Source organism: Chiloscyllium plagiosum, unplaced genomic scaffold (genome assembly GCF_037043375.1).
Source record: "Chiloscyllium plagiosum isolate Xiang-an unplaced genomic scaffold, Cpla_swu_hap1 HiC_scaffold_34, whole genome shotgun sequence".
Lineage (NCBI taxonomy): Eukaryota > Metazoa > Chordata > Chondrichthyes > Orectolobiformes > Hemiscylliidae > Chiloscyllium > Chiloscyllium plagiosum.
The window spans coordinates 2,751,703-2,764,244 of record NW_028270172.1 but is presented as its reverse complement, the minus strand read 5'-3'; the positions used below and the strand labels follow the sequence as shown (position 1 = coordinate 2,764,244).

The following is a 12,542-nucleotide window of genomic DNA, read 5'->3' as shown; positions in this document are numbered from 1 at the left end:
TTTAATTGTTTTTTAACATGATGATTAACTCTCCTGTTCTTCTTTTTTCTTTTTTTTATGTCTGACACTCCTGTTCTTTTTCTTACCCCTACACTACCACCTAACTGCGGTAGTGCTTATTTTTTCCCCCAGCCCCATGGTGAGTGTGTGCAGGTGTGAGACACAGTGAGAGACACAAGGTGTACGAATATTTATTCAAATTTCCACCACCAGGAAGAAAGGAAACACCCGAGTGGCCAGTGACAGGCAGAGCCCTTCAAATCAAAGGGCAATGACACTCCTGTTTATATCTGTCAACCAGAGCTCCCTGATTTGACCAGGTTAGCAGCCCAATCAGGGAACTCAGATTCTATGAGAGCCACTTGGCTGGCCTCGTTGCAATCATTACAACAAGTGTGTGGACTCTTACATCAAAATTTGTTGGTCTTAATTCACATTCAAGATCCTGCAAAAGGTGATGCTTTACTTTGGTTGTATTGTGATTCTCTGACCATGCGATACTCCCTCTGTACTGCACTAAAGTGTTAACTTGTGTTGAGAAAGTGAGGTCTGCAGATGCTGGAGATCAGAGATGGAAATGTGTTGCTGGAAAAGCGCAGCAGGTCAGGCAGCATCTAGGGAACAGGAGAATCGACGTTTCGGGCATTAGCCCTTCTTCAGGAACTTTCCTCATTCCTGAAGAAGGGCTAATGCCCGAAACGTCGATTATCCTGTTCCCTAGATGCTGCCTGACCTGCTGCGCTTTTCCAGCAACACATTTCCATCTGTTAACTTGTGTTACCTGCTTCATATTGAAAGGAGGTTTTGAATCTCCATCGTTTTAACTCTGTAGTAGCAGTGCCATTAGTGGGTCTGCACTGACACCTTACTGATGTTCCTCATGTGTCAACGGACTGTAATTCCACAATATTTAAAATGGCATAATTTTAAAGGTTGGGTGTTAAAAGAGGCTGTTTTGTCCACTATCTACAAAGGATAAGTCAAGAGTGTGATGAAATACTACTCACTTGCCTGAATGACTGCAGCCCCAACAACACTCAAGAAGCTTCACACCATCTCGGAAAAAGCAGCCCCATTTGATTGGCACCACATCCACAAGCATCCACTCCCTCAACCATCGATACTCAGTATCAGAACTGTTTAGAAGATGCACTATAGAAACTCAGCAAGCCTTGCACCTTCTAAACAAAGACCACTCCCATCAAAAAGAACAAGAGCAGGAGATAGATAGGAACACCATCCCCTACAAGGTCCCTTCTAAGCCATTCACCATCCTGACTTGGAAATATATCACCATTCCCTGAGAGTCACTAGTTCAAGATATGCAATTCCCTCCCTGACGTCATTGTGGGTCAACCTACAGCATGTGGACTGCAGCAGTTCAAGAAGATGGCTCACCACCACCCTCTCAAGGGGCAACTACGGATGGGCAATAAATGCTGGCCCAGGTGGTGATACCCATATTCTACGAGTGAGTAAAAGAAAAAGACCCAACTGGTTGCTTGCTTTGCTGATGTCAATTGTTCCAGGTTACTAGTGGAGCACGAGATGTTCCAAAACCACATTCAATGGAGAGCTTTTTGAAATGTCATCACTGTTGAGTGTAGTACAATGCACACAAAGGAATCCCATAGTTGATTGCATGTTAAATACACACTGGAACATCACAGAATAACACACTTGCTTTTCTTCAAATCAATGCCATAGACTCTTCCATACTGGCCAGAGAGGAGACTCAGGGCTTCATAACTCATTGAAAAGAAAGCGCCTTCAAAAGTGTAGTAATCCCACGATACCACATCACAGTTTTAGTGTGCTGTATGTCCTGAATTATTCAACACCTGAAAATTACTTCCTAATAGTTTCTTAACGATCTTTGTTTTTTCCTCTTTTAAGAAAAGTAGAAAAGATTGACATTTATGCCACACCTTTCATTGCCTCTGGATATTAAAACCAGTTTACAGCTGATCTCACTGTCAATCAATGCTGGTAGGTTTCAGCAAGATATTTGATTAGATCCTTCGCTCAATGATATTGGTACAGAATCTGCATCTCTTTCCGGATGCAAATTGTCACTAAAACACGAAACTGCATAGCTTTTTGGTCAAGTGCAGTTATAGGTAAAGATATAGAGTCATAGAGATGTACAGCACAAGGGAAACAGACCGTTTGATCCAACCTGTCCATGCCAACCAGATATCCCAACCCAATCTAGTCTCACCTGCCAACACCCAGCCCATATCCCTCCAAACCCTTCCTATACATATACCCATCCAGACACCTTTTAAATGCTGTAATTGTACCAGACTCCACCACTTCCTCTGGCAGCTCATTCCATACACGTACCACCCTCTGCATGAAAAAGCTGTTCCTTAGCTCTCTTTTATATCTTTCCCCTCTCACCCTAAACCTATGCCCTCTAGTTCTGGACTCCCCCACCCCACGGAAGAGACTTTGCCTATTTACCCTATCCATGCCCCTCATAATTTTATAAACCTCTATAAGGTCACCCCTCAGCCTCCGATACTCCAGAGAAAACAGCCCCAGCCTGTTCAGCCTCTCCCTATAGCTCAAATCATCCAACCCTGGCAAAATCCTTGTAAATCTTTTCTGAACCCTTTCAAGTTTCACAACATATTTCTGATAGGAAGGAGACCAGAATTGCATGCAATATTCCAACAGTGGCCTAACCAATGTCCTGTACAGCCGCAACATGACCTCCCAACTCCTGTACTCAATACTCTGACCAATAAAGGAAAGCATACCAAACACCTTCTTCACTAATCTATCTACCTGCGACTCTACTTTCAAGGAGATATGAACCTGTACTCCAAGGTCTCTTTGTTCAGCAACACTCCCCAGGACTTTTCCATTAAATATATAAGACTTGCTAAGATTTGCTTTCCCAAAATGCAGCACCTCACACTTATCTAAATTAAACTCAATCTGCCACTTGTCAGCCCATTGGCCCATCTGGTCCAGATCCTGTTGTAATCTGAGGTAACCTTCTTTGCTGTCCACTTCACCTCCAATTTTGATGTCATCTGCAAACCTACTAACTATACCTCTTATGCACACATCCAAATCATTTATATAAATGATGAAAAATTGTGGACCCAGCACCAATCCTTGTGGCACTCCACTGGTCACAGGCCTCCAGTCTGAAAAACAACCCTCCACCACCAGCCTCTGTCTTCTACCTTTGAGCTAGTTCTGTATCCAAATGGCTAGTTTTCCCTGTACTCCATGAGATCTAACCTTGCTAACCAGTCTCCCATGGGGAACCTTGTTGATGCCTTACTGAAGTCCATATAGATCACGTCCACTTCTATGCCCTCATCAATCCTCTTTGTTACTTCTTCAAAAAAACTCAATCAAGTTTGTGAGACCTGATTTCCCATGCACAAAGCCATGTTGCCTGTCCCTAATCAGTCCTTGCCTTTCCCTGGATGTATTTCCGGCAATATCCTCTCTCCATACAGCTGTAATGCTATCCCTTATCAAATATGCCACACCCCTCCTCCCCTGCCTCCCTTTCTGTCCTTCCTGTAGAATTTGTATCCTGGAACATTAAGGTGCCAGTCCTGTCCATCCTTGAGTCATTATTGCTATGGTATCCCAGTCCCATGTTCCTAACCATGCCCTGAGTTCATCTCCTTTCCCTGTTAGGCCTCTTGCATTGAAATAAATGCAGTTTAATTTATCAGTTCTACCTAGTTCTCTGCTTTGTCCCTGCCTGCCCTGACTGTTTGACTCGCTCCTTTTCCCAACTTTACCAGTCTCAGATTGATCTCTTTCTTCACTATCTCCCTGGGTCCGCCCCAAACCCCCACCTTACTAGTTTAAATCCTCCTGAGCAGCTCTAGCAAATTTCCCTGCAAGTATATTAATCCCCTTCCAATTCAGGTGCAATCCGTCCTTCTTGTACAGGTCACTTCTACCCCAGAAGAGATTCCAGAGATCCAAAAATGTGAATCCATCTCCCATACACCAGCTCCTGAGCCAATGCATTTATCTGCTCTATCCACCTCTGCCTACCCTTACTAGCTCACAGCACCTGGAGTAATCCAGATATTACTACTCTCGAGGATCTCCTTTTCAAATTCCTGCCTAAGTCTCTATATTCTCCCTTATGAATCGATAAAACGATAAAATGAGCAACACTGGAAGACTGTGGTCCCCCGAGTAATCACAGGTTAGAATTCGCATTTCTGTGGGATGGGGAAGGGATTAAGACATGACTCAACAATGAAGAGCAACAAAGAACATTAATGAATTTGAGTTGCTATTCCCCAACATGAGACAAAAATAAATGGTAGTTCAATTTAAAATTCAAGGGGTGAAATTTGTTTCAAATGTACTGATAACTGGAGTCATAAGACTTGATATTTTCTGTTCTTCAGTGGGCAGGGTTCAGAACGAGCAGATAATAAATGGCTGATTCACAACTCCTGTTATTGAAGAACAGTTCTCCTCCTCGGTAAACAATCAGGGCAGGCAATGATCTTGTAGCATCATCTCGAGGCTATTATCCAGAGACCCAGGTAATGTTATGGGCACCTGGTTCAAATCTCACCATGACAGATGTTGGAATTTGAATTCAGTTAAAATCTGGCATTAAAAGTCTAATGGTGACCATGAAACCATTGTCAATTGTTGGGAAAACCCAACAGTTCACTAATGTCCTTTAGGAAAGGAAACTGTTATCCTCACCTGGTCTGGCCTACAAATGATTCAACTCTCACAGCAATATCGTTGACTCTTAACTACCCTCTGGGCAATTAGGGATGGGCAATAAATGCTGGCCTGTGAAGATGATGGTTCTGTGCCATGAATTACTGAACTCCCTGTGGGAATGCTGCTCCCATGATGGGTTAAGTAGTGGATTTAAGAACAAAGGAACATTGAAGGTGAATGAACAGTAACAGCTGTCACAGTCAGGATGAGGAATGTTTTGGAAGGAGGTTGGAGGTAACTCTGTTTGCAAGATATCGCAGCTTCTGTCCTTCCCGATGATTGAGCTGACAGCTGGAAATAAAATAGCCACACCAAAAACCTGAAATGGTCATGCAGCATGAACACTATGTCACCATGATGCACTGATGGAAGAGGGAGTGGATGTTAAGTCCAGTTGCAGGAACATTAACAAACCCAACTGTTTAATCCCATTGGACTTGTCATATTAAGGTTACCAGACACTTTTACAACCAAAATACTTTGGATATCACAAAGCCTGTGATAATATGCAGTGTTTAGAAAAGTAAGTGTGACAGTCATCGGAACATGGGTACAGCATTACATCATTCAACCCATCATACCGACCGTCATTCAGTTTGATCATGGCTGAAACATGGAAACATACAGGAGAGGAGCAGCAGTAGGCCATTCGATCCCTTGAACCTGTTCCTCATCCAATGTGATCATGGCTGATCATTGAACTCAATATCCTAATCAACCTTCCCCTTGTATCCTCATAGCCACAAGAGCTATATCGACCTCTTTCTTAAAACCACATAATGTTTTGGCCTCAATCACTTTCTGTGACAGTGTACTCCACATGCTCACCACTCTCTGTGTGAAGACATTCCTCCTCATCTCAGTCCTAACTCAATCCTTAAACAATGACCCCCTGGTTCTGGACTCCCCTACCATTGGGAACATCCTTCCTACGTCTACTGTGTCTTATGCTGTGAGAAATTCCTATGAGATCCTCCCTCATTTTTCTAAACTCCAGAGATTACAATCCTACCTTTCCACGTTATATCCATATCCTTTATGTCATTAATCTCGAGAGAACTATCATTTTCTGCCTTGAACAAGCTCAATCATTGAGCTTCCACATCCCTGTGGGGGAGAGAATTCCCTTTTTTTAGGGATTAGCTTTCCTGGTTTTAAACTTGGGATCATCCTCTCTATAGCCTTGCCATGCCCTGTCAGAATTTTGTAAAGTTCGCTTAAACAACCTCTCATTCTTTGAAACTCTAGTGAATCCAGAAAAAGTTTTCTTAATTCTGTCTGTATAAGACAGCCCTGCTATCCCAGGAATTAATCCAGTGAATCTCCACTGCATTCTCTCTGTGGCTGAAATAAGTAGAACAAACCTGTCCACAAGCCTCCAGGTGTGGTCTCACCAAGGGTAGCTGCAGCAAGCCTTCCTTATTCATGTACTCACAACCCTTTCTGATCAAGGCACATATACCATTTGCCTTCGTAATTGCTTTTGTATCTGCGTCCTAACTTTATGTTGATGAAAGATCAGATTCCCTATAGCGTGGAAACAGGCTCTTCGGCCCAACAAGTCCACTCCGACGCTCCAAAGAGCAACCCACCCAGACCCATTCCCCTGCACCTAACACTATGGGCAATTTAGCTTGGCCAATTCACCTAACCGAGGAGAAAGTGAGGACTGCAGATGCTGGAGATCAGAGCTGAGAATGTGTTGCTGGAAAAGCGCAGCAAGTCAGGCAGCATCCAAGGAGCAGGAGAATCGATGTTTCGTGCATGAGCCCTTCTTCAATTCACCTAACCTGCACATCTTTGGACTGTGGGAGGAAACCGGAGCACCCGGAGGGTGTCCATGCAGACACGAGGAGAATGTGCAAACTCCACACAGACAGTTGCCTGAGATGGGAATTGAACCCAGGTCTCTGGCGCTGTTAGGCAGCAGTGCTAACCATTGTGCCACCGTGCCGCCCCCAAGATATCCGAATTGATTTTGGACACCTGCAGTTCTCAAACTTTCACTATTGTATAAATATGATGCCTGCCTGAAAGTGAATAAATTCACACATATTCACATTTTATTCCATCTACCATGTTCCAGTCCTTTTCCTTAGTCTGCTCATGTTATATTGGAACACACAGAAACAGAAAGTGCTGGAGGGACTTAATAGGTCTGGCAGCATCTGCAGAGAGAGAAACAGAGTTAATGTTTCAAATCCAATGACACTTCTTCAGAACAACTCTTTAAGCATACTTGCATCATCTTCACAAATTACGTTCCCAGCTAATATTGTGGGAACAGTAAATTTGGAAATAGTACAATTGGCCTCTATGCCTCAATCATTAACATAGTGAACTGCTGTAAACTTAGCACAGATCTTTATGATACCCACTCCGATCATCCTGCCAACCTGAAGAGGACTGTTTGATTCCCATTGCCTGCTTTCTGTCTATTAGCCAATTCACAATCCATTTATTTCCCCCAATTCTATGTATTTTAATTGTTCCTGTGTCAGAACATATCAAAAACCTTCTGAAAATTCAAATGTACAACATCTACTTGTTCTCCTTTACCAATGTTATAAATAATATACTCAAAAAGCCTTCAATGGTTTGTTAAGCATGATTACTTTTTCATAAATCCATATTGACTTTGCCCATTCTTATCTAGAAGGACAATTGTCACATCCTTTATAATTGACTGTAACATTTTCCTTTTTTACTGACATTCCCACACCTGTTTTCCATTTACTGAGTTGATTCTATTGTGTTTTAGAAATGAAGTAAAGTTCAAACCAATTAAATCAAGTAGTACAATTTCATTTTATTCACTTAAGGGATTAGGGCAACACTGACTGGCCCAGCATTTGTTGCCTGTCCCTAGTTGCCCTTGAGAAGGTGGGGGTGAGCTGTCTTATTGAATTGCTGCTGTCCACATGCTGCAGGTAGACTTACAATTTCTTGGGGACAGAATTCCAGGATTTTGACCCAGCAACACTGAAGGAATGGTGATATATTTCCAAGTCAGGATGGTGAGTGGCTTAGAGGGGAACTTGCAGGGGGTGGTGTTCTCATGTGTCTGCTGCCCTTGTCCTTCCAGATGGAAGTGATTGTGTGTTTGGAATGTGCTGTCTGAGGATTTTTGGTGAATTTCTGCAGCGCATCTTGTCGATCGTGCATACTGCTGCTACTGAGCGAGAAACGTGTAGAGGGTTATGAATCTTTGAAACTTGCTCCTCGAAAGCTTGTGGAAGCTGAGTCCTTGACTTCTCAGGTAGTGGTAAATGGATTGTTGATTACATTATCAGGAATAGGCAGAACTGTAGTGTGATCAGCTCTGTCATGATATTATTGAATGACAAAGCAGGCTTGAAGGGCTGAGTGGCCTCCTCTTATTCTTTATTTCAGTGTTTCCATGCTCTGTTTTCTGGGTTGAGTTGCTTTACAGCAGCATTACCCAAGTGAACGTTCTCCTTGTATCCTAATAGTTTTGGTTAATTTAATTAGTTGATGCTGTTGTGTCTGTAAAACAAATACATCACAAAGTGTGCAGAAAGAGTTAAATCAAATATTCTCAAATAACTATGGCAGGATGTTTAAATGCTAATGTGCATACTAATCATGTAAACTAATTATTCAAACTCTTTAATATAGCAACTTGAATCATCGGCTCTAACATTGATGACACATCAAGAAATTTGACAAGTTAACATGGCTTCTCATGTCAGCATTTATTGATTATATTACCTATACCAATATGTTGCCTACATTAATCTAATTAAATAATGTGATTGAAATTATTGAATTGAATATTGAAAAAATAACAAAACCTAGATGTCTTCCAATATTTGCAGTATAGTTCTGCCTCTGTTTTATGGTTATTTGAAAACTGTTTACGTTGGTCTTTGAATATTTGGCAAAAAATGAATGTGGAGAAAATGAGGGTGACAGATGCTGGTGATCAGAGTCGAAGAGTGTGGTGCTGGAAAAGCACAGCCGGTCAGGAAATGAATATGCATGAATTATATTTCAGGTCGACATAACAAAGGCTTAGATTTAGGATCCTTTACTTTCTGAGCTGTTTGACACTGCTACAGTTTTTGTTTGTTTCCCACATTGGAGAGCATATCATTCTGCTTCATTCGAGAATGACAAAGAGACAGGGAGCTCAAAGTTTAAAGATACTGAAAATTTACCACATTCAGAGTATCTGAACCTGCTCATCGTGTTGCACTTTGAATTAAAATTATTAATATTTGCAAGATGAATCCCCAAAGAGACCTCAAACCCTTTTTTGTGCTGGAGCAAATTACTGCAGATGCTGGAATCTGCTGAAAACAAAACGAGCTGGGAGTGGGTTCACAATTTGAAGATGTTGAACTCAATATTAAGTCCAGAATATTGACTTCAACACCTTCAGATTGTGAACCCGCTCCCACTTCTTCCTTTCTTTTAGCTTTACTTGTTCCATTCTCTGTCACCATGTCCTCTCTCCCCTCTCCCCTCTCCCCTTCCCAGTGAGACTGTCTGTCCTTCCCAGTCTGGCAGTTAGATACACCATTGTCCTGCCATTCCCACATTCCGATCACTTAACCTGCATTATCAGTATCCATTTGCCCCCAGCACTGCACCCTCTACACCCTCTCTCCCCAAGTATTGCATGAATGCTGTCCCCTCCGCACTCCCCTCCCTCATCTGGACTTGATACGTTAGCTTGCTCTCAGGATGCTGCCCAACCTGCTGTGATTTCCAGCATCTTTTGCTTTCAAAACCTTTTGTGAATAATTTTAAAAGGTTTAACGAATTTATAATCACTCAGATTAAAACTTTGTAAATTAATAAAAAAATGTTGTTGTTGCATTACTAACAGAGTGCTTGAATAACAAATACTATAAGAATAAATTTACTGAATTCAGGATTTTGCCTCACTGTTTGGCCTTCTGTGTCTGTGCCTTGCTGTTCACAGTAGTTCCATGATGGCTAACAAAGATCTGTTTGTATTTGCAGATAACACAAGGCACCAATTATCTCATTGGGAGCAGTAGACTTTAGAGCATTTGACAACAGAGAATCATGTGAAAACATTATCCTGACCTGGACAAGTTGCCCGACCTGCAACTGGGTGTCAGCGCTTCTCTGTGCAAGACATAGTTGAGTTGTGTTTGAGGTAGGAGTTGCATACTGTCCTTAATTCTGATTGTGAGATTGTGTGTAATCCTGTACAATTCTACAGCTTTCCTTTAAGTAATGTAAATGACTTGATGGACACTTTATTAAGCTCCAAGTGTGATTTCAAATTCAGATCCAAACACCATTTAATGACAGAATAGTAAATTTTAAATAGAATGTCCAGGCAGCTTCTAACTTTTCAGTTTGTCTTCATATTATGACACAACTGGTCCGTGCTTTCATCCTGCTTCCAAATTGTGAAATGATTCCTGTTTCATTTCAGAATGTAAAGTACAGTTTGAAAGTATTGCTACAAAAAAGAGCCTTGGATGCTGCTGGCTGACAGAGGGGACATAGCTATAAATTAATGGGTGATAGATATAGGACAATGTCAGAGGTAGTTTCTTTACTCAGAGAGTTGTATAGATGTGAAACACCTCATGCAACAGTTGTAGACTCGCCAACTGTAAGGGCATTTAAATGGTCATTGGATAAACATAGGGATGAAAATGGAATAGTGTAGGATAGTTAGGCTTCAGATTGGTTCCATAGGCTGGTGCAACATTGAGGACTGAAGGGCCTGTACTGTGCTGTAATGTCCTACGTTCTATGAAACATAAGAGTAGACCATGTGGCCTCTTGAATAGTAGTTAAAGTTGGAGTATGTTGGAGTACATCCTGGTAAATCTTCTCTGCACCCTCTCCAAAGCTTCCACATCTTTCCTAAAGTGAGGCGACCAGAACTGCACACAGTACTCCAAATGTGGCCTAACCAAAGTCCTGTACAGCTGTAACATCACTTCACAACTCTTGAATTCAATCCCTCTGCTAATGAACACTAATACACCATAGGCCTTCTTACAAGCTCTATCCACCTGAGTGGCAACTTTCAAAGATCTATGAACATAGACCCCAAGATCTCTTTGCTCCTCCACTTTACTAAGAACCCTACCGTTAACCCTGTATTCCGCATTCTTATTTGTTCTTCCAAAATGGACAACCTCACACTTGGCAGGGTTGAACTCCATCTGCCACTCCTCAGCCCAGCTCTGCATCATATCTAAGTCCCTTTGCAGCCGACAACAGCCCTCCTCACTATCCACAACTCCACCAATCTTCGTATCATCTGCAAATTTACTGACCCACCCTTCGACTCCCTCTTCCAAGTCATTAATAAAAATTACAAACAGCAGAGGACCCAGAACTGATCCCTGCAGAACTCCACTTGTAACTGGGCTCCAGGCTGAATATTTACCATCTACCACCACTCTCTGACTTCGACCGGTTAGCCAGTTTTCTATCCAACTGGCCAAATTTCGCTCTATCCCTCTATCCTGTGAAAGGTGCATGTGGGATAACCATAGCACCCATAGAAAGGACACACCACAGTAAGAGGCCATCCAGCCATCTTTTCCATACTGACAAAAAGGTTCCCAGCTGTCCTTTCCAATCTAGGTTTTATGAACTTTCACAGTGCGATTTGAACCCCTAGCCCCAGAGCTTTAGTCTGCCCTCCTAGATTACTGTCTCAATGACATTACCATTACACCAGCACGTCCCTGCATCCCCATCATAACGCCTGAGAAAGAATTTAAAGTGATTAGATTAGATTAGATTACATTACAGTATGGAAACAGGCCCTTCGGCCCAACAAGTCCACACTGACCCGCCAAAGCGCAACCCACCCATACCCCTACATTTACCCCTATACCTAACACTACAGGCAATTTAGCATGGCCAATTCACCTGACCTGCACATCTTTGGACTGTGGGAGGAAACCGGAGCACCCGGAGGAAACCCACGCAGACACGGGGAGAACGTGCAAACTCCACACAGTCAGTCGCCTGAGTCGGGAATTGAACCCGGGTCTCTGGCGCTGTGAGGCAGCAGTGCTAACCACTGTGCCACCGTGCCGCCCACCGTGACTCGCAGCATTGTTTGTCAGGTTTCTGTCCCAGAACAAATACATTTCAAAAACAATTAGGTGTATTTATAGAAAAAAGAGAATGTTGGTAGATTTGGCAAGGAGAGAGTTTGATTTGAAGTTATTCAAAATAATACAGAATATTAGGTGCATCCTAGTGCTCTTAAGGTTTATTTGGGTCTTTGAAGATGTTCATTTATATCATGGGAAAATCATAGAATAAGCAGAATAGAAACTCAGTGCTATTTTTGCAACATAATATTGTATTACAAGTTTCGGGGAAAATGGTGACTGATTTTTAATGTCACTGGATTAGTAAAGGATAGGTCAGTACTCAGGCTCACCTCACAGGGGGTAGCAAAATCATTTCTTGTTAAGTTCAGAGACCTGGTCCATATTTTTGGTTAGCCTGATTTTACCTGGCAGAGCAGTTGGGCAGTTTGTACCTTGATAACACTATTTTAACTTTTGTGCCAAATCTGGGAATAGTGGGAGATGATTTCTCATGTTAGATTACATGAGAATTCTCATGTTACAGTGTGGAAACAGGCCCTTCGGCCCAACAAGTCCACACTGCCCCGCCGAAGCGCAACCCACCCATACCCCTACATTTACCCCTTACCTAACACTATGGGCAATTTAGTATGGCCAATTCACCTGACCTGCACATCTTTGGACTGTGGGAGGAAACCGGAGCACCCGGAGGAAACCCTCGCAGACACAGGG

The 12,542-nt window shown here is 42.4% G+C and overlaps 1 protein-coding gene across 3 annotated transcripts in view; it reads left to right on the top strand.

Annotated features, from left to right (window-relative positions):
* LOC122564564 (cadherin-18-like) overlaps nt 1-12,542 on the top strand; it is a 760,480-nt gene that overhangs the window by 148,642 nt on the left and 599,296 nt on the right. For 2 of the 3 annotated variants that reach the window (XM_043719646.2, XM_087978469.1), the window contains exon 2: nt 9,730-9,889. The exons of the other annotated variant lie outside the window; for it this stretch is intronic. The gene's annotated coding sequence lies outside the window, so the exon portion shown is untranslated. The remainder of the gene's footprint in view (nt 1-9,729; nt 9,890-12,542) is intronic. 3 annotated transcript variants of the gene reach the window in all.